This window comes from Adiantum capillus-veneris, chromosome 29 (genome assembly GCF_014529385.1).
Source record: "Adiantum capillus-veneris isolate H3 chromosome 29, ASM1452938v2, whole genome shotgun sequence".
In the NCBI taxonomy this organism is placed as follows: Eukaryota; Viridiplantae; Streptophyta; class Polypodiopsida; order Polypodiales; family Pteridaceae; genus Adiantum; species Adiantum capillus-veneris.
Window position 1 is genome coordinate 37,432,048 of NC_140959.1, and position 23,893 is coordinate 37,455,940.

The 23,893-nt window shown below is 40.6% G+C and overlaps 2 pseudogenes; both read right to left on the reverse strand.

Moving 5' to 3' along the window:
* Window positions 1-3,667: 3,667 nt before the first annotated feature.
* Window positions 3,668-4,386, reverse strand: LOC147419052 (tubulin beta-2 chain-like; annotated as a pseudogene).
* A 126-nt stretch (window positions 4,387-4,512) lies between these two features.
* Window positions 4,513-23,893, reverse strand: part of LOC147419053 (uncharacterized) — an 80,056-nt pseudogene continuing 60,675 nt past the window's right edge.

Here is a 23,893-nt window from a genome sequence, read left to right on the forward strand (position 1 = left end):
CGGGCTCTGGCTGCCTCCTTTTGTTGCTTCCACTTGTCGAAATTCTCGTGCGCTTATTTCTTCGCATGCTTCCAATTTTCTTTGGCCAGCCAATCTGGTCTGCTCCACCCATGCTTGATTGCTTTTTGCACTTCGGAACGGTTATGCTTGCAGTATTCACGCATTCAAACCTTCATCACATCTTCATTGAAGCGGTCATCCCGTGTTGGAACAGGAAACTCTTCATGAAGCATGCTGATGACTCTATCTTTTAATTCATTCGGTAATTCACTCCAGGTGTTTAGTATGTAGTGTCTAAACACCAGAGAGCAAAGAACGCGCATGCGTGAAATCACCTTCTTGACTTCATCATCCAAGATGATGCCGCCGCTGAAGTCGACGGAGTAAGGCAAGCCCTCTTGCCGCTGACGCGTGAACCTGGGTGTCTCGACGGGGGTCTCTAGCGGCGAGTCAATTGGAGTCTGAGCCCTGAAGCTAGAAGTGTCCACTGGAGTGACTCCTGCAGAAGTAGCTAGTGGTGTGTAGCTACGGGGAACAGTAGTCAACCGCGCAAAACCTGGTGTCGAAGGCGATGCCGTGGCTGGTGTCGGGACGGGCAAAGAAGGGGCGGGTAAAGAGCCTCATTGAACACGAGGCAGTGTCGAAGCATCGGTGGCGTCACCCCCACAACAACCGCCACCGCCACCACTAGAGCGCCGGTGCCTAGACGAGTGTGAAGATCGTCTCGTCGACACCGAAGCTTCAGAGCGCGCTGAGGACTCCGAAACAGAGGGAGATGCGGATGGAGTAGGAACGCGCGATGGTATGCCAGAGCGATGACGCTCCACGTACCACTGTCTCTGCTGGGATGACAAAGAAGAAAGAAACTCCTCATCATCCATGCCTGCATTAAACACACGAACATTTAAGCTTAATATTGAATGAATGGAGTAGAAAACATGGACAAGTAGATAGATAGATAGATAGATAGATAGAGAGAGAGAGAGAGAGAGAGAGAGAGAGAGAGAGAGAGAGAGGAGGAGGTGCTCGTCCTCTCTGCTTATGAGAACATACCTAGAGCATACGTACCTGGAGTGGATGCAAAGACCATTAAATACAATGACGCAATGACGCATATAAATACAATGACGCAATGACGCAAATACTTAAAGAGCCAGAGTTTTTACAAAACGGAGCAAAATTGTTCAAAATGGAGAATCGTACAAGAACTTGAATGTGCTTGTAGCTTTGGAATGTTCAAAGGTTAGCAGCAACAGAAAGCGTTCTTCTTCTATTCAACCTGAGTGATGGAAGAGGCAAGTGTATAACTCTGAATTTACAAAACGGAGCAAAATTGTTCAAATATAATATTTATACATGGATTGAAGAGATCTCTCTCTCATCCTCGCATAGCTCAGCATAACTTCCTATATATATATAGAGCTCTCCGTTTAAATAGATGTCCTTTGTTTCATTTTGTAGATCATCTACATGTACCCCATAGAGAGTAGAAGCTTGATGTTCATCTGGAATCACCTCCACGGCTTCTGATTGAGCATCTTCTCCGATCTCCTCCATTGATGCCGCTGTGATTGGCACATGGTAGCCTTCATACGTCCGTGCACTACGAGGGGCTACCTCTATGATGTACCACCAGTTTGATGCAGACTTTGTAGGATGAAATATCACCTGCCAGAGCCACATAACTTACATGAGAGCTTCCAACCATATAAATTCTAAAATGGGATGTTAACTATTTACATACTTACTTGTTCACAATGCTCGGGTAGTACGAAAGTGTCTCTTAGGTCAGTCCATTTCTTAGTTGAATCCACCTCAAGAAAACGAGACTCTTCTCTACGCATAGTAGCGTTGCGACCCCGGGGGATTCACTATTAGTAATGGGGGGGTGTCACCTGCGTGCATCAAAATTTGAGAAACCCCTCTACGTACGGTATCTTACTTGCTAACCTACCCCCCTATATACGGACAAGATACGGACGTTCTCGCAATGAGCCATCCCCCCTCATACGAATTTCGTACGGAATGTAATGACCCAATATTTTATGTATACTAGTAACATAACAATTTTAGAAGCACATGCTTTTGCAAAAATATATGTTGAACTGCAAATGAACAGAAGTGTACATTGTAGTGTGTTTTCATTTGCAATAGATGTTAAGAGAACAAACCATGAAAAGCAACAAAAATAATGAATACTAAATTAAAATAAACCAATCGTTTCAATGTAATTTGTCAAAAAACAAATAGCATTTGCCTTGTAAACTGAGACAAATCTCAATCTCAAAACATATGATACTAGCCAGCTACTTAGTAGGCTTCCCACATAGGATTTAAGGCACACATAGGAAATGGATTGTTCTCTAAATAACAAATAATGCATACTCTTAAACAACCATGAAAATCTTCACTCATCAAATCAAAACACATTACAAAACAACCCATTAAAAGATTAATATTTTTGAACAAAAACAATTATATGTGATATGAATGCACATCTATGCTTAAGCAAAATGCAACTTTTAAGACAACACCATCTGTATCTAATTTTGAATTTGTACATAAAATATAAATCTTTAAATTTTTGCCAAAGTCTCCTTTGTACGGAGACCTTTTTCTTTAAAAAAATCAGTATACCCTTTTCTTGGGCTCCCACACGGGATTTTCATCACATAATTTCTTTTTCCAAAAAAATTGTCCACCTCATCTTGGGCTCCCACTTGGGATTTGAAGGATTATCTTAAACGTTAAATCAAACACATTTTCAATAGAGTCAAAGTAATCTAGCTTCAAAGTGGTGGTACGACACATAGACCCAAGGTATGCTAGACGTGTCTTGGCAAGAAACTATAGCTCAAGATAACACACCCGGTCAAGCCATATGACCATGTTGGAAATTGAGACTATAGAATTTGTAGCTACATGTAAAAGAAACTAATGATCTTAAAATTTGACGCTTTTTATCGTAAAAAGAGGCACAACTACACATTTGGTAAGAATGGATAGCTCAAGAGACCCGATCAAGCCATATGGATAGCTAGAAGAACTGAAGGTAAAAATCAATAGCTCAAGATAGCACACTCGAGCAAGCCACATGACCATGTGACAAATTGAGACTATATTTGTAATTATATACAAAATAAAGACATTGTGTATGTGTGACACATAGACCAAAGGTATGCTAGACGTATCTATATTTGTAATTATATACAAAATAAAAACATTGTGTATGTGTCACATAGACCCAAGGTATGTTAGACACACCCAATCAAGCCATATGACCATGTGGGAAATTGAGACTATAGAATTTGTAACATGTAAAAGAAACTAACGATCTTAAAATCTTTAACGCTATGATGTCACGCATCCAGTTTGAGATTAAGTACATTCTTTATTGAGTTAATACAACACTACCACCCAAAATTGTTGGTATTACTCACTTGCAAAATCTAGGCTAGGTTCCGAGCTTGCCTTGAAAAAATTTGACAAAATGTGACAAGATTTAGTGTAACTACTGATTGATGCTTCAAACTATGATCTAAAAGCCGATTTAGTGCATCGGACAGGCAACGAGAGGCTCAGGGAGTCAACAGCGTCGGTGGCTACAGTGGAAGAAGTCGGGACTCGGACGCCAGCTCCATAGTCGGGACTCGAACGCTAGCTCCAGCTAGCCAAAGACCAAGTTATCAGGGCGGAAGATCTGCCCATAGGGGCCCGTTCGAACACTATCCATAGTACCTGGCTCCAGATCCATGGGCACGGCGTGAGGCACATAGCACCCACAACTTGCCTCGTTGTAGTACACATTCACTCTCTCCAACTACACATCAGTGTCACCACTGTATAGCCCCGTGAGATCAATGGCGTGCTCTATGCATACCACGTCCCAAAACTTGGCATCGACTTGGCTGCCTTTTGCACCTGTTTGTGGATTCACAACTTCTGTGACAAGGAGGTATCCACCTCATAAACTCAGTCCAAGCAGTCAACCAACTGAAGTCGCTCGATTGCAATCCCCACATGTAGAGTGACTCTTTGCCTCACTGCCTTGTTGGTCGATATACAAATATCGTTCATTTGCTGCCCCGCTGCTTAGTGTCTAGTAATTCCATCTTATCCAGCACCGGCTAATGAGTAGGAACATGTGCATAATCACTCGCCAAGCAAGCAACAACTCGAATGAAACGTGGGCTGGTGCTCACCGAATTCTGCCCTCTCGCAATGTGGTGCGTATATCACATTTGCCATCTCTTCCTTCCATGCCTTCTTGAGTGCCACCACACATGGTTTGCAAAAACCACCAAAAATTCTGCCACCCTTTTCATTGCATCGCCCTGTCGTAGTGATTTGGTCTCTACTACCCTGGCTATCCTCATGCGCACTCATGTTGCGCTCCCACACGGTGGACAGCCCGCTTTGTCAAGGGGGAACCCATCGTCCATCCATAGACTACCCCAACATGCTGTTCCACTCATGCCGACATATCTCGCATCCTCTTGTAATTAGCCGACTTTACCCGCCTCGCATCCTCTTGTAATCCGCCTCGTCGAGGGGGAATCCAACAGCCATCTATAGCCTACATTCAAACCACCCCCTACTGATCCATCTCTTCCTTTGTAGTTGCTACCTCAGTAGGCCACTTATCCTACATCATAGCCTAGAGCATACACAGTTATGGTGCCGGCTCGTAAGCTACTAGAGAACGAGCATCCTACACTTTACTAGACCAAAGTGTTAAGAATGCAGACATGGGACTTAGACCTATGTAAACTTTAAAAAATTGTCTTGGGCAAGTTGATATTCAGAGGACTCCATGATACCCACACCTAGAAAACTTTAGCTTGACAATGCTGCCAGCCACTACTAATAGGTGCTACGCTTGCAACCGCCATAAGTAGCCCCTCCTCAACGGAAAGGGTGTCTATGAGAGTGACACTAAAGCATATGAAGTGGTCAAAACCTGGATGCAAGGAGGTCATTGTGTAAAGGATGGTTCCTGGGATGACAGCCAGCAAGAGTACAAATGGAAAGGCGGATAGAAAATTTGCCATCACAAAGACTGCCACACCATAATGCCCATTCAAACGCTCCCAAATGAATATCTTGTATTACAGGAAAATTAAGTTAACCCTTGTTCAACACAAAAGAAGCAAGTGCAAAGGCACTAATTAGAAATGGTACCTTCATATCCTCAATGAACGATGGAAAGCTTGCAACCCCCATAAAAGTCAAGAATGCAGTCACGAAAATAAATAGGCCAGCCCTTTCCTACACTTTAGAAATATTAACTCATGAGTGTAAAATAATTGCATTAAGATGCATCCAAGGTATTTATGTGCATCTAGTGCGTAAATGAGTGTCCGGATGTGATGCATACGAATGATGTAAGCATTTGCACAAATACAAGTGTGGATATGCACCACAAATTTTAACCTCTTACCTGAATGTCATCAAAAGATTGGCCCAGTTTGAAGTAGATTGTGCCTACACAGATTGACAACATTGTATACATAAACAAACGGAACCAGTAGTATGCAATGTCTCTTCTCATGTTTGTTATTAGAGAATCTCAAAAGAGACATAAACTGTATTATGACAAGAAACATCGTGTTGTGGAGTATGAAACTAGTGATATGGTTTTCTTAAAGGTCATTCCTGAGAAGTCTTATTTGATTCTTGGAAAGGATAGAAGATTGTCTCCATGATTTGCTGGGCCATTTAAAATTTTGAAGCGCATTGGTTCATTACCTTACAAATTGGAATTGCCTTCTCATGTTAAATTGCATCCTGTATTTCATGTGAGTATGTTCCTAATGTGCATCATGTTTTACAAAACAACTCTAAGTTGAAAGATGACGGACCATTGACTGTAGAACCAGACTTAGTACTAGATAGGCGTTTTAAACATCTGAGAAATAGAGACATTGTGGAAGTTTTGGTTAAGTGGCCGAACTATCAAGTAGAGGATGCATCATGGGTTGATCTTAGTGTTTTGCAAAGAGAATTTTTCTCTCTTTAGACCAACTCTGAGGACAGAGTTAATTTTGATAAGGGGAGAATGTAATAGGACTAGTGTTTGAAGTTCTTAAAGTCGAAAAGAATGTAGCAGGGCATATCTTTCGTTAGCACGATTTGAAAGATTGTTGAATAGTCTATTAAATATAGCTTATACGAATGAGTTGAGATATTAAGAGAGAACATTTTTAAAAAAATAATAATAATACACTAAAGACGGATTTTATAAAGATTAATGAATAACAGATAGTCTGTCTATGAACAGTAAAATTGAGATTTTTATTAATATCAATGTTTTATATTTATGTGTTTTAGCTTAAAATGCATGGGTAGGCTTAAAATAAGTTGTAAAAGTAGTGGAGACCCAAAAATAGAGGTTTTATGAGTCGCGACCTAAAAGATGCGTTTTCAGCCAAAGAAAGACGTTTTTTGCAATTCTGTCTACGTTACCTTGTAGACCAAACCTATTCCCATCGTTTTAAGTACCTGGATTGCTCTGTTCTGAGTTTGTTTGTAGAAGTTATGATGAAAACAAACAGAAGGCAGCAGTAGTGTAGTATACACAGGGACAGACAGACATACAACATCATACAGCTCTCCCTGCTATCAACCAAGAAGTGGATTGTTTCTTCATGGTAGAGTATTGCAATTGAGATTATGAAGGTATATAATTATGTTTTTTTACTTTGATTATCATGTTGAATTGGTTGCACGAGTATGTTCTTTTGACTATTTTGTAGGCGATGCAGAAATCAGTTTGTGAAACCGGATCTGTGCAAAGTGTCATGATCAAAATCTAACCTTTACGGATCGCTTAGCGATCAAGTTCTTATCTTATTCTCGCAGGTATATGTGGTGCGAAAATCGAGTTGATTGAACGCCTAAAAAGCGACTATTTTGAGAAGCCGCATGCTTTTTGAGGAAAAGAAGGATTAAAGAACAACGGATGGTGCGTTTGGGGATCATTCACAGATCTCCTCTTCTATGAGTGCGAGTGTGAGTGCGAGTAAGAGTGAGACGCTGCATGCAAGCGAACTGAAGCTCAGGGGTGGTTGGGAGGTTGGAGCTCCGTACAACGGAGTGCGCCCATATTCAATTGCTCCTCTGTTGTATCAAAACTCTACAAAGATTCATCAATACAAATATCTCTTTCTCTATCTTTTGCTGTCGATCTCTATTATTCGGTTCCCGTGACATTTGTGAAGGATCTTGATGTAAGGTAGAGGTCTGTTTCAAGGTGCTCGCTTTGCCAAGATCACTTTTCCCTATTGGCTCTCCTCCCTGGCAGCAATTAAACATCAAGATGTCATAAATCATGCAATACTATAATGTAGAAGATAGCAAATGCTAAGATTCGTCATGTCAGCAAATGCTACAATTCTACATTCGACATAAGAAAACCTTTTGTTGTACTTGCTGTGTTGTTATAGCCACCACCTTTCACTATACTTGTTGTGTTGTTATAGCCACCGCCTTCTTCATATCTGAGTTCGCATAGGCTTCGATAAGAGTCTGAGCTCTATGTGAATTTGTGAGTGTTTCACTACCCAATTCCTCATCTTTTGTCTAGCACACATGAAAAGCGCATGGCTTGGTCTTCATCAGCAATATGTCAAGAAAAACTTAGTCACATGGCAAACAGGAATAATATCTCTTCAAAGTCAAAATTGATAACCCATAAGAAATGGTCCGAGGGATTCCAAAAAGGAGGGCAAGAAAATCCAGCATCATAAAAAAAAAGCAAACATACCATTTTGGATAACTCTGTTGGCAACCACACACTTTCATTTCTTTCATGTTTAGGGCTTTACCTCTTGTGCTTTCAATCGTTCACCAAAGTAGACTGTTTGGCGAGAAGAGAGCAGGCACAAGTGATGAAAGAGCTCAAAAACCTCACTACCTGGCTGATAAATTGAGATAAGTAATGTTCTTCCAGACTTGGCGAGCAATCGGAGCCTCTTGACAACATGGAAAGCAACGGCACTAACAAATTCATTGTGAAGAAGCAGCTTCAAAATAGTACATAGTTCTTCTAGCCATATATGGCAAAGATGCTTTGGCCAAATCTGAATGCCAGCAATGCGTGCAAAACTTCATCTTGATATATAATCAATGAGATTACCTCCTGGATGTTAGCCCCCTGGTGCATACATAGCATAAGGAGGCACAATACACTGAACACGGACTCAACACAAGCCCAAGAGCAAACCAAGGCCGGGTCTATAGTGGCCGAGGTCACCAGTAAATCCGACTCAATACACATCCCACGAGTGAGGGGTAACTCACCTCAAACTCGGGGAGCCAAGTCGGCTCAGACAAAAAGGAGTACAATAGGGTTCGGAGCACCAAGGCTCACCCTTACGGGCATACAACAAAAGGGGCTCGAGTCTCACTCAAGAGACTAGTTGAAAAGCCTCAAAACCATCTCGACAGTCTGTCTCAACAGAGACCAGGTGGAGATCCAAAAAACCACAACCCACAGCGGGTAATCGCGCAACCACAGCCCACTGCGGGCATAGACCTTAAAGCACAATGTAAAGGAGGGGCCTTGCACCCGCTAGCCTGAGTCTGAAGCTGTCCAAACTGCTCCAAATACACAATGCAGCCCTCTCTGGTTTGACTGTCTACGCAAAACAGATTACCCCGCACAGTGCAGGGAATGACCTGCTGAATAACAATAGAGGCAGCCCCAGTGGGCTCTGCTCCTGCTTCAACCCCTGTAAGCTGGTAGAATCCACATAGCTCCCGGCTGGACTAACCTGTGTCTCCAACATGTCGCTCAGGGCTCGGAAATTCAACTGCGCACAGCCCCCTCTGTGGGACTGCCTTAATGCATGAGCTTGAGGTGGAGCCTCCTGTGATAACCCGGGCACAACCTTATTGTAGGCTGCCCCGACCTACACCTGTATGATGAATGCATCCCAATCCAGGGCGCGACCAATAGAATCAAAAAGCAGCCCCCACTAAGTGGCAGGCCTGCTGGATGCACACCAGAAAAGCCTGTAGTAATGAGGGTGCAGCTCTATGGCCTGTAGCCCCAAACCTGTTAAGCTGAGGGCGTTGTCTGCTACCCCGCGACCTGCTCCTGTGCAGTGATGAAACACCTCGTGGCCCCCGCACTTGGGTAGGCCCACAGCTAATGGCGACCCTGCAGGGCGCAAGCACTGCCCGCCACTGTGCAGGCATGAAGACTGATGACCCGGCGCACGAGCTTGCGGCCGAGGCGATGGAGTTTCCCCTGTCTCTGTGTAACGGTAGCGAACTCGAAGGTTTGTTAATGATTGCTTATGTAGGCCTTTCGGCCTTAGTCCCCTAGGCGACTGTAAGACGCTTTTACATCCGGCCTCACGACCTACCCATCTTAAAGCCACAAGAGGGCGTTCTCGCGCAGCAGCTCCAATCGAATACTCATTGCCCTATTGTATACGCTTATGTACAAAATCCAAAAACCCCCCTCTTGTACACTCACGTGGTACCATACGGAAAAACACAGTGAATCCCCCGGGGTTGCGACCCTCCATGATTATCTTGCACCATTGCACGTCGAACAAGTCGACAAAAAATCCTCTATAATCGATCCTCAAAATCTCTTGTAGCTTGCCGAAGTAAGTGAGTTGCACCACCACAGAATCTGCATCAGAGGACCGTCGTCAACTAGATTGTTCAAATTTTGCCATGATTCCACAATCTTGAGTAAACCGTTTTTTGTCGATCCGTTCCAGCCTAAAATGTCGACCTTTACACCATGCTGCTGAGGAATCCGTAGCACACCATCTGAAGATTTATTCTCCTCATCCCATGATGCTAGGGCGGCCATGGACTTACATTCGAAGAAATGATTGATGCGAGGAAGCAGAGAAAAATATTGCAAAACGTTTTGCGGAATTTTTGTTCCGTGGAGATCTACTCGATATCTTTCAGAATCACATTTCAGACACTTCTCCATGTTTATGTATTCCCGTCTGAAAAGAATGCAGTCATTAGGACAAGCATGGATCGAATTGTAATCCATCCCCAAGTTTCGCAAAATCTTTCTTGCTTCCTCTCGGGAATCTGTCATCACATTATCAACTGGTAGTATGTGCTCTTTGAGCAATCTACACAACATAAAAATACGGTACAATTATGTAAAAATCTATAAGATCATTATACATTTAGAGTTTTATTAAAGTAAACTAATTGTAATAGATCATTTGAAAAGCGTTGTGCGCTAGTGTCACTCCATCCAAACTTTGTCTGCATGTGAGAAGAACCAGGAGCGCTTTCAATCTAGATACACGTGCTCCATTATACAATGGCGTATCGGCTTCACTTTTCATATCATCATATACAAGTCTTTCTGAATCCATGATCGTCTCGATCATTTCATCAATCTCGGGCTCAAACATTGCCTCGTTGGGAATGTGGTCTGCATGATCATCCCCGGAGCTGTCAGAGGCTACATCTTGTGTCTTCACATATGCTGCTTGACCAAAGCGCCTGCGAACACGTCTATTGGGTTGCAAGATTGCTGCCTATTGGACAGCGTTAGAGTTCGACGAGTTATGATCGGCAAAAAGTGATCAATAATAGATGGATCCAACTCGCCAAATTCGTGAACGTGCTGCAAAGAAATGCATCTTGTCTGTTTCATAGCATGCTTGCAATGGATACAAGGACATAAGATCCTTGTTGAGAGATAGGTGTTTCGGTTGGACGGCCCCACATCCTCGTCACTACTCATAATAAGGGTAAAAATCTTATAACCTGGACAACAAATTTCATCTTCTATTGGCATTCTTCGTGTTTTATCTCTATCTATCTCTCTCTCTCTCTCTCTCTCTCTCTCTCTCTCTCTCTTTGTTCACACTGTAAACTACCTCACATTCTCTAGTCATGTCCAATCCCCGCACACCTCAGTCTAGAGGTGCACGAAGATCACAACCATCGGGTTATAATATTGTCTTTATTGGTCAATGCCTATATTTGTGGGTACAAGAAATCTACACACCCACATCTACATGATACTGCATGTAGTGGACAAAACCCCTTTTCCTCTTCTCTAGCTGTAGCATTTCACAGCATCTTAACATCTTTTCACAGTAGATCTTTGTTTGTAGCATGCAGGTACACCATTCTTGCAATGTAGCTGATGTCTTCTCAAGGCACTTAATTCTTACTCTAGATTTGACGGGATGTGGTGTGTGTGTGTGTGACCCTTGGAATCGTCATCTTGCATCACTAATTTTTGTGTAGGCTCAATTTGCTCTTCCACTAGCTGAACATGACAGATTATTGTATGGTAGCAGCAGTCGAACATGCAGGTGGAATTGCTGGTCCACATGGACTGTCGAGACTGTGAGCGCAGAAAATTTTCTCGCCACTTCTTCTAACCTTATCTTAAACGATAAAAAGAAGAAAATGGTATAACCTTTCTATCACCCAAGTGTGGTAGATTGGTTATGCCAATTCCCTCTTCAATAACATGTAAATAACCTAAATCTAATCTAATATAACGTAAATCTAAATCAAACGTAAATGAACCTAAATCTAATCAAACGTAAATCTAACTAAACATAAATCTAAATCTAATCTAATTTAACTTAAATAAACCTGAATCTAATTTAACGTAAGTCTACATCTAACCTAATCTTTAACGTCTTTTGGGATAGTTTCCTACAGTGTTAAAACTCTCTTCTTCTTGTGTGTGTGTGTGTGTGTGTGTGTGTGTGTGTGCACGCCAATAAAAAGAGAAAAATGGTATAACCTTTCTATCACCCAAGTGTGGTAGATTGGTCATGCCATTTTTTCTCTTCAATATTAGATAAATAACCTAAATCTAATCTAATATAACATAAATAAACCTAAATTAATAAACCTAAATGTAACAGGACTTGATTTTGAGGTGTTTTAGCAATAAATTTTGTTTTTCTAGGAAGTTTTGGTCGTTTTAAAGTTAGTCCACTGTGTAGAAGGACGTGTGGATTGTTTTCGTCCAATAAATTTTTTTGATCCGGAAGGCACTTTCTGGGGCATTTTTGAAGGTGTTAACGTGGGATTTTGGAAAAGTGATGTATGAAGCGATTGAAGCCCGTGTTATAAGGAACAACTTTGGTACTCTGAGTCTTTAGAGATTTTGATTTTTTGATGCTCGTTGAGGGCCAAAGATTAAGAAAAAAGTGGGATTTGCTGTTTTTGTAGAAAATGTTGTTTTGCAGGCTGATTTTCAGCAAATAAGAGCAGGCTATGGAAATTTTCCATCACATAGCCGTCGAAGAGCGCAGGGAGGGCAACAAGATTGTGTGAGACGGACTTGGGTTGTTTTTGCTCCGTTTGGGAGTTTCAAAAATCTAACCTTTACGGATCGCTTCGCGATCACGTTTTTACCCTATTCTTGCAGGTATAGTTGGCGCGCAAGTCAAGTCGACCGAACGCCAAAAATAGAAAAGCGGCTATTTTGGGAGGTCACATTCTTTTGGAGGAAAAAACGAGAAAAGAAAGACGGGTGGTGCGTTTTGGGGATCGTTCAACGATCTCTCTTCTACGAGTGCGAGTGCGAGTGCGAGCGAGCTGAAGCTCGGGGGTGGTCGGGAGGTTTGAGCTCCGTACAAAGGAGTGCGCCCATATATTTTATTGCTCCTTTGTTGTATCAAACACTATCAATACAAAGATCTCTTTCTCTATCTTTGCTGTCTATCTCGATTATTCTGTTCCTGTGACACTAAATCTAATCTAATATAACGTAAGTCTAAATCTAACGTAAATAAACCTATTTAATCTAATCAAACGTAAATCTAACTAAAAATAAACCTAAATCTAATTTAACGTAACTCTACATCTAACCTAATCTTTAACGTCTTTTGGGATAGTTTCCTACGACGTTAAAACTCTCTTCTTCTTGTGTATGTGTGTGTGTATGTGGGAGTGTGTGTGCCAATAAAAAACGAAAAATGGTATAAGCTTTCTATCACCCGAGTGGTAGATTGCTTATGCCATTTTCCTCTTGAATAACAGGTCTTGAGTTCAACTCCTCGTCGGCTAGATTTTTACGTCTCTTTAATTAGTTTCCTACGACGTTAAATTAAACTCTCTTCTTCTTGGGTGTGTGTGTGGGTGTTAGTGCACGCCAATAAAAAAAGGAGAAAAATGGTATAACTTTTCTATCACCGAAGTGTGATAGATTGGTTATGCCATTTCCCTTATGAATAACAGGTCTTGAGTTCAACTCCTGTCGACTAGATCTTTAAGGTCTCTTGGGATAGTTTCCTAGGATGTTAAGACTCTCTTCTTATTCTTCTTTTCTCTCTCTCTCTCTCTCTCTCTCTCTTTTCCTTTCTCAATGTGTGTGTGCATTTTTTGTTTATGCATGTGTGTGTGCATTTTTTATATATGCATGCTCTCTCTCTCTTTTCCTCTCTCAATGTGTCTGTGCTTTCCTTGTTTATGCATGTGTGTGTGCGTTTTTTGTTTATGCTTGTGCTCTCTCTCTCTCTCTCTCTCTCTCTCTCTCTCTCTCTCTCTCAAAAACACAATGTGTGTATGTGTGTGTGTGTGTGTGTGAGAGAGAGAGAGAGGGAGAGAGAAAGAGGGGAAGGGACCATGAGAGTGAGGAGAGGGAAGGAGCATACCCGGCTCTCCTTCCTCTCCTCGTGTGTGTGTGTGTGTGTGTATGTGTGTGCGTGTGTGAGAGAGAGGGAGAGAGAAAGAGGGGAAGGGAACATGAGAGTGAGGAGAGGGAAGGAGCATACTTGGCTTTCGTTCCTCTCCTCGTGTGTGTGTGTGTGTGTGTGTATGTGTGTGTGTATGTGTGTGTGGGTGTGTGTGGAGAAGAAAGAGAGAGAGAGAGGGAGAGCGTTACCTTGCTTGCTTGAGCGCGCGTCGAAAACTCAGATTTGAGATCTGAGTTTTTGGACGCTCTCGGTTATGTTTTTTATCTCTGGCGGCGTCGCTACTGTTTTTTCATGTTTGAGCGTCGCACTACGAGCGTCGCTACTATTAAGCACCTCTTGTAGTGTTGAAAAAGAACAAAATATAACTTAAAACTCTTGTGTGTGTGTGAAGATTTGGTGTAGCTAGCCTCATTCCCAATTACACAGATGTAGTGCTCTTTCGCCCTGATAAAAACCTTAGATTAATGCTAGAATTATTTGTTACAACCATTTTATAAAAGCTTTAGAGCTTCATTCGACAAGCCTAGTTGAATATTTTAAGAGAGAAAACCCTAATTGATGGCCTCACACTCTAAAAATTGTAGTGGAAACATCACAGGACTACACTAGTATACCATAGAAGCAAGCTAGGTAACCCTTCACACAAAGAGACTGAATGAACATATATATCTCTCAATGTTTATTTTTTAAGGCTCTCATAGTCATGGTACCATGAGTGATGTGGAATTTTGAGCAATGTATGACCATTTTTGAGTCATTTTTTGGCATTTTATGACTATTTTTTTGCCAATTTTAGCTAAACAATGCTCCTTTTTTAATCATAAAAAGCCCAAATGAGCTACTAAGATCGCCCCCATTAAACTTTTTTGGCAAAACAAGCGTGCACACTTCAAATTTGTACAATTATAATCCAATTAATTGCACATAGGCTAATGTGATAAAACAATCCATAGTGCCACATCTAGTGCCTCGTCGCCTCAGTGAGGTATATATAAGACAATAGTCATGGGATCTGTTCTCACACATTTGACATTATGTAAATTGTTGTGTTTGGTCCCTCATATTAAAAAGCACAAAGAGAGGGGTGAAAATTCAGATTCACATTGTAAACATGTCATTTCACAACATCCATCCCCTCTAAACTTGCACATTGGTCGACATGTGCCACACATATTTAATGTCAATTTCATCATTATTTTAGAGGAAATAAAATGCATTGCCCTCTCTTTCTTCATCTTTATCCATAACATGTTCATCAAAACCTTCATTTTTACTTTCTAGTAAAACAAAGGGATCTGTATTGACTCTTGTTAGAGGGTGGCCCTGATTGGACATTTGTAGCTGCATATCTTTTTGGCACTAACACATTGCCAATACTCAGGGAAGCGACTCGGATGGGGCACGGGATTCTTTGAGGGTGTCAACCTCAAGAAGTGAACCAGTGGAATATTTCTATCTCTAACACATGCAAATCTCTCGCTCTTAGTTCTGGTAATTTACCTATGTCCTTCTCTATTTTAGCACTCAAAGGGACTCCAAATGCCACAAAAATTTAGGAGGATGTCCTGCACACTTAGGGACACTAACCTATAGAGTTTAATCACATTTCGAGGAGGTACCAAAATCACAATTGATCATAATTGAGGTCTCAAAAACTGCAATTGAACATATCAAGAGGGCCGTCCTAGGGTTTATGAACACTCTCCTACATTAAAAACACTATTTAACGCGCTCAAATCAATAGATTTAGTCTACAACCAAGTAGTCAAAATCAGAGTAGAATCGACAATGAGCATACTCAATTGAAAGAACATCCGAACAAGGAACACATTGCAAATTTCAAAACTGAAATATCATTATCATAGCTCAAAATGTGATGATTACAAGTTGTAGAGTAGAAGTCACTCTCAGCCGTACACTTTCAACCTTTCAAAACATGATAATGATCCCCCCTTCCCACTTTACAACTTATGCTTTATACCTAGGGCTCGCTTGGCTAGTGGCCGTGGCTAGTGGCCGACCATACAAGACTCAATTTCTTTACAGACTCTATAACTTTGGTTCTCAGAGTTTTTCCATATTTAATCAAAGATGATCAAAATAATTACAAGGCTTCCAAAAAAAGAATAGAAATACATCAAAATTTTAGGCTCTTAGAAGAAGGGGTGGACTTGAAGGGCACCTGTCTGGCTTGACTGCCAACATTCCCCCCTTCCTCGTCTTTGTACTCCCTCGTGCAAACTGCATCTGTAGGTGAAAATGCCCTTGATGGTTAACAATTCCTTGCTTGAACAACAATTCCTTGCTTTGAACAACAATCCCTTCACACAAAGAGACTGAATGAACATATATATCTCTCAATGTTTATTTTTTAAGGCTCTCATAGTCATGGTACCATGAGTGATGTGGAATTTTGAGCCATGTAGGACCGTTTTTGAGGCATTTTTTGGCATTTTATGACTATTTTTTTGCCAATTTTAGCTAAACAATGCTCCTTTTTTAATCATAAAAAGCCCAAATGAGCTACTAAGATCGCCCCCATTAAACTTTTTTGGCAAAACAAGCGTGCACACTTCAAATTTGTACAATTATAATCCAATTAATTGCACATAGGCTAATGTGATAAAACAATCCATAGTGCCACATCTAGTGCCTCGTCACCTCAGTGAGGTATATATAAGACAATAGTCATGGGATCTGTTCTCACACATTTGACATTATGTAAATTGTTGTGTTTGGTCCCTCATATTAAAAAGCACAAAGAGAGGGGTGAAAATTTAGATTTACATTGTAAGCATGTCATTTCACAACTTCCATCCCCTCTAAACTTGCACATTGGTCGACATGTGCCACACATATTTAATGTCAATTTCATCATTATTTTAAAAGAAATATAATGCATTGCCCTCTCTTTCTTCATCTTTATCCATAACATGTTCATCAAAACCTTCATTTTTACTTTCTAGTAAAACAAAGGGATTTGTATTGACTCTTGTTAGCGGGTGGCCCTGATTGGACGTTTGTAGCTGCATATCTTTTTGGCACTAACACATTGCCAATACTCAGGGAAGCGACTCGGATGGGGCATGGGATTCTTTGAGGGTGTCAACCTCAAGAAGTGAACCAATGGAATATTTCTATCTCTAACACATGCAAATCTCTCGCTCTTAGTTCTGGTAATTTACCTATGTCCTTCTCTATTTTAGCACTCAAAGGGACTCCAAATGCCACAAAAATTTAGGAGGATGTCCTGCACACTTAGGGACACTAACCTATAAAGTTTAATCACATTTCGAGGAGGTACCAAAATCACAATTGATCATAATTGAGGTCTCAAAAACTGCAATTGAACATATCAAGAGGGCCGTCCTAGGGTTTATGAACACTCTCCTACATTAAAAACACTATTTAACGCGCTCAAATCAATAGATTTAGTCTACAACCAAGTAGTCAAAATCAGAGTAGAATCGACAATGAGCATACTCAATTGAAAGAACATCCGAACAAGGAACACATTGCAAATTTCAAAACTGAAATATCATTATCATAGCTCAAAATGTGATGATTACAAGTTGTAGAGTAGAAGTCACTCTCAGCCGTACGCTTTCAACCTTTCAAAACATGATAATGATCCCCCCTTCCCACTTTACAACTTATGCTTTATACCTAGGGCTCGCTTGGCTAGTGGCCGTGGCTAGTGGCCGACCATACAAGACTCAATTTCTTTACAGACTCTATCACTTTGGTTCTCAGAGTTTTTCCATATTTAATCAAAGATGATCAAAATAATTACAAGGCTTCCAAAAAAGAATATAAATACATCAAAATTTTAGGCTCTTAGAAGAAGGGGTGGACTTGAAGGGCACCCGTCTAGCTTGACTGCCATTATTCCCCCCTTCCTCGTCTTTGTACTCCCTCGTGCAAACTGCATCTGTAGGTGAAAATGCCCTTGATGGTTAACAATTCCTTGCTTGAACAACATGTTTTGATAGCTAAACTATCAGAATTGAGTAAAAAATTCTCCACGTTGAATATTAAGGCTATTTAGATCTTAGTGGATCTCATAGAGAGTCTGCAAGAATGTATCAGATTTGTGGGTTAAGATATAGTAGCTCAGAGTAGATTATATGTGATTCATGCTCACTAATGCTTACATGCAATGAAAAAATGATTTCACTTGCACACATGCAGAGGAAATAAAAAGATCTGGAGAAAGGCTTATCATGCAAGTGTGTACAAATGCGTAGTTTTGCAAGGGAAGTACAATGCAAGGCCACCAAGTTTGGCCCAAATAGTGTTGTTTTGAAAGTTGTAGAAACAAGTATCCAATGCAAACAAGCAAGAAACATTGGCTAGGAGAGTGGCCATATAAAATTTCCCAAATCCATCGCTAGAGGTTATTAGAATTGAGTTACACTAATCTAATTCTAAAGAGTTAAAATTAATTTAGTGCTGTGAAAGAGAGAGAGAGAGAGAGAGAGAGAGCACTAAATCTAGTGTAAGGATCTAACCAATGTAATTAGGAGATACTAGTTACATGTTAGCTCTAATACCACATGTAATTCCTATGGTGGATAGACCAATGAGGCATTCATTATTGTGAGAGCATCACAACCATAAGGAGGGAGTATATTAGAGATAGTGTACTGAATACAATGAAATGAACTTGCTTCATTGGTTGTAGAAATGAGAGAGAGAGAGAGAGAGAGAGAGAGAGAGAGAGAGAGAGAGAGAGAGAGAGAGAGAGAGAGAGAGAGAGAGAGAGAGAGAGAGAGAGAGAGAGAGAGAGAGAGAGAGATTATGAGATTTGGAGGATGGCCTTATATAGGATCAAGGTGGAGAAGTGAAATCCATGAGTGGATGAATATGCAACACAAGCCGTAATGGCAAGGGTCATGTGAGCTACCACAAGTAGCATGTCGCGATCAAGTGTGTAGGATATGTCTAGGGAATGAACAGCACGTGTGAGGCTTATAAGTTCCTTTCCAAAAGTGTGACTATGCACATAAATGGTGCATGCTTGGCTTAAGTGTTTTTTCTCAATGTGAGTGTAAGCTACAATCTTACCTCAACAATTCAAAGATCTTGATATGGCTAAGATTGCATCACTCTATTGAACATGGTCAAATCCCATGCATAGGGTAGAAGCATTAAACAAATGCTAGAGGAGATGGAACAACATATGAAAGTAGCTCAAAGGGGGATCAAAGTTGTACATCATTGGCATAAACTCTATGCGGATACCCAACATTTAGACAAAAACTTCAAGGAAGGAGATCTTGTTTTCCTTTGAGTTTGACCAAAGAGGAGCTCCCTATCTCTAGTGAACTATAAAAATCTTAGTCCAGAATATTGTTGGCCATGCCCTATCATTAGAAATATCAATGATACAGGCATGACCTTCTCACTCATCTTAAAATACACAATGAATTTCATGAAAGCTTCTTAGAAGCCTATGTTCCCAACCCTAACCATGTATTGGACAACTCTGATGTGGTCCTACCTTTCCAAGGAACAGTGAAGCTTACGCTAAAGAAGATTTTGGATACCAAGGAGAAGACCCCTTATGGATAGGATAGTAAAAGAACATTGGTTCACATGTGGAGAAAGAGATCTTAATCTCCCATCCCCATTTTCCTATTAAACGGGTTGCCTTCTTGCACGTGGTAGCATATTGAGAGCTCCCAAGCTTGATGAAAATCCTTCTCCACCACTCCCCCTTGCTACGTCTATTGATGAGCATCAGGCTACCTTTGGTCACCATTTCTACTTTCTCTCTCTCTTGCTAAGCATGCCTTGGTCTCAAGGATACTCAAACTATCTCTCTCTCTCTCTCTCTCTCTCTCTCTCTCTCTCTCTCTCTCTCTCTCTCTCTTTTTCTCTCTCTTAAACACCTCTCATCCCTAAACCCAAATTACATTATTATTGTTGGAATTAGGGTTGCACAAAAACACATGCAGCTTGGAGAAGACGAAGGAAGCTCAAGGAACACAATAGAGAGTGTATTACTTAGTGTGCAATGGAAAGGAGATAGCCCTAGAGTGATGGGCGTATATACAATGCACGGGGGGAAAAACCTCCTAAAGAGGGAAAAAATTCCCCGGCAGTCCTAGTGTGTTCACACACATCACTACCACGTGTATATAATAACAAATCCCCCCTGGAGTGATGCGGTGAACAAGAGCTAGCACATGAGTAAAGGGAAGTGTCATGCCCTGAGGACATGATCAGTCCACAAAGGGGAGTAAGCCCACAGCTTTGTGGAAAGCTTCAAACTTCTCATGAGACAATGCCTTTGTGAAAAGATCTGCAAGGTTGTCCTGTGTTGGCACATAAGCCAAGTTGATCTCTCTTGCTGAGAGCCTCTCCCTGACATAGTGGTACTACACCTCAATGTGCTTTGTGCAAGCATGAAAAATTGGGCTCCTCACAACTGCCAATGTGCTCTGATTGTCAGTGTAGATAGTGTTGGAAGTGTCATGTCCAACACCTAAATCATCCATCAGGCATCTGAGCCATACTCACTCAACCGTAGCTGTGAAGACTGCCCTGTACTTAGCCTCACAACTCGAAGTGGCCACAATAGGCTGCTTCTTGCTCAACCATGATATACATGAACTGCTAAGCATGAAAAAAAAACCACTTGTGGACACTCGCGTGTCAAAACATTCAGCCCAATCTCCAAAAAAGCATGTAAGTGTTGCAGCAATGATCCCCCCTTCGGATAAAACAAGCCAAGATGTAAAGTGCCACTAAGGTAGTGGAAAATCCTCTTGACATCCTACCAATGCTTAGACCCTGGGCTATTCATAAATCTGTTGACCTGTGAGACTGCAAACTGAATATCCGGCCTCGTGTTGCATACATAAATGAGGCATCCAATAGCAGTTTGGTAAAAAGTGACATGAGCAGGATCAACAGCATCATAAAGACTCAATTTCAAACCTATTTCAATGGGAGTGGCAATAGGTTTGCAATTCTCAAGTCCAAACTTACATAGCAATGTCTCTCTATAACTTTTCTGACACAAGGCAATACCACCATCACACTGCTTAAACTGTATACCCAAGTAATGATACAACAATCCCAAGTCTTTCACCTTGAAAGTAGCATTCAAATCAGCCTTAAATTCAGCAATATGTCTCTCATTTAGTCCAGTGATCAACAAATCATCTACATAAAGAACCTCAATGAGAAGTACATCACCCTCACACTTTACATACAATGTGCTTTCTGTTGGGCTGTTACAAAAGCCTCGTCTGACCAAAGGAGTGTCCCCTTTATCATACAAAGCAGGATGAGGTTGCTTTAACTTGCTTTAATTCATACAAAGCCTTCTTACATATGCACAGTTTTTCATCTTGTCCTTTCATGACAAAACCGCGAGGCTGCATTACATATAGTTCCGCAAATATGTCACCATTCAAGAAAGCAGTAACAATGTGTGATTGATGTACATCCTAACCAAAATGAGCTAGCAATGCACATAGAAAACGAATAGTAGTCATACGAAAAGTGGGAGCAAAAGTTTCTTCATAATCTATGCCTTTTTTTCTACGCATAGACTTTTGCAACAAGTCAGGCCTTATGGCGATCAATCTCACCATCCGGCTTGCATTTCAACTTGTAAACCCACTTTGTACCAATGGCTTTTTGCCAGGAGGCAACTCACATAAAGTCCATGTCTCATTTTCTATAAGTGCATCATATTTTGATTGCATGGCAACCATCCAATTTTTTGAATTTTGTGCTTCATCAAAAGAGAGAGGTTCCTCAACATCATGTAATCTAGACATAGCCAAAGCATAACAATCTGATGCATAAGATCCATGGCGAGAGCCTGAACGAGTACGACTAGACAAAGTTGCAGCCAATTCACTGTCACACAATGTATGCACGAGCCATTTTGGCATGCCTACCCTGATCATTTTCAGCCCTTTCCTCATCAAGTACATCATGTACATCTGCATCAGTAATAGACTGATCTGTAACATTTTTGAAAACCCCCATAGGCTGTATATTTGCCTCATTGGAATTTACATTCCAACTTCCACCATTGAAAAGAGGCAACAAAGTGTCATAAATGTCTTGTGAGCTTACATTACTATCTCTAGTACATGACAGCAAGGGCTGAACAGAATCTTCCACAAACATTACATCCCGTGAAACCAGAATACACTGATTGTGGATAATACAACCTGTAGCCTTTGCTTTCAACACTATAACAAAAGAAAATACATTTGACAGCCTTATCATCCGACTTTCTGCACTGTGTTTGTGGCACCAAAGCATACGCCAAACAACCAAAAACACGCATGTGCTCAATAGAAGTCTTTCTATCATGCCATCCTTCATATGGAGTAATAGACTGCAAAGATTTTGTAGGACGCATGTTAAGTACATAAGTGGCACACATGATGGCCTCAAGCCAAAAAGAATGCGGCAAAGCTTGACTTTTGACCATACATCGTGCCATTTCCGTAAGTGACCTGTTTTTTCTCTCAGCTACACCATTTTGCTGAGGCATATAAGGCACTGTACATCGGTTTTTTATCCCACGACTAGCCAGAAATGCATTAAATTGATGAGACATATACTCCCCCCTCGATCAGAAATGGAGGGTGCCCATAGTACATTTTGAGACATTTTCAGTCATAGCCAGAAATTGTTTGAAGCACATAAAAAATTCGGACTTCACTTTAAGCAGAAATATCTATGCATGCCTAGAGTAATCATCAATGAAAGTCACGAACTACAGGTAATTGCCCAAGGACAGAGTTTGCATGGGCCCACAAACATCACTATGCACAAGGTGCAACCTTCATGTGGCCCTAACTGAATCATCCTTTGGAAACTTAGAGCATTGCATTTTACCCAAAATACAGCCTTCACAAAAATGTTTGACAAGTGCTTCAAGAGGCGGCAAAGAAGCAACCATATCAAATTTCTGTAAATGCAGCAAACTGGCAAAATTCAAATGCCCAAAACGTGCATGCCAAAGTTTTGCATCTGAAATAGCCCTTGAATCTGCAACTGCATTTGCAAAATTTTATCCACACTTGTCATACAAAGTGAGCTTATGCAACCCACGGCACAAAAGGCCAGATGCAACAATTTCATCACCAAAATTGAGATCATGAACTGTACATCTGTCATCCACAAATTTGACTACAAGTCCAAGTCTAGCAAGTGCAGATACGGACAAAAGATTCTTCTTGATCCCAGGTACTAAAGTGCATCAACAAGTGTGAAAGAACTGCCATTTGTTATGAATGTTTGAATTGATTTTTATGCATCATATATAATTCCGATTGCATAAAAGAAATTAGGTCAAAAGTTAATTATTTGAAATTACAATGTATTCAATTAGATTTACATATTGATACGTGTTGAGTTTCTTATTGCATGATTCTTAGATTTGATTTTCATGCATCATACGAAATTTGGTTTGTATGAAATAAGTTAGATCAAGAGTAAGCATATTGAATTTACATCATTTTCAATTATATTGAAAGAAGTAGATAATTTGATTGATCTCCATATTTACTCTTTATGTGTATCACATATATTTCGATGCATGATTGTGTATGATGTATGATAAATATGAAATCAAGATTTTCTTTGACTGAATCTACTAAGAGTTACATGATGTTTTTGTAGAGAGAATACTATCCATCATCTAATATTTTACACAGAAATTTGATATATGACGTTTCACTTAAAGAAAGAGATTTCAATTCATCGTAGATATTGAAGGGTTATGCATTTGATGATTCATAAAGAATTATAATTGTAGATATCGAAATCCAAAACCTAAGCAAGAATACATGGTATTGTGACCATGATATATATTTTGGAACTCAAGAATTTTCCATATACTAGGAATTTGGAGCAAGATTCCTAGCTTCACATTGATCCTTATCATTACCTTTTCAAGCATGGCCCTAAGATCAAGCATTTTGAGGATTTTTTTTTTCAAATTTAAGTATGCTATTACTATCTAAAATTCAATCTTGGATTTGATCCTTGTAATGATAGAATGGTCTTATGACCATTGTCAAGAAATGTGCATTGTGGCTAGGAAAGCCTCTGGCCTCTTACTGTGAGGGTTTGCAACAAAATCAAGCAAGTCATAGAAGATTTGAAGCTAAAGCAACACTCATAAAGACCAAAACTCTAGTCATGAAAGTTTCACTTTGCACTACAAGAGGTTGTGTGCTCTTGTGACG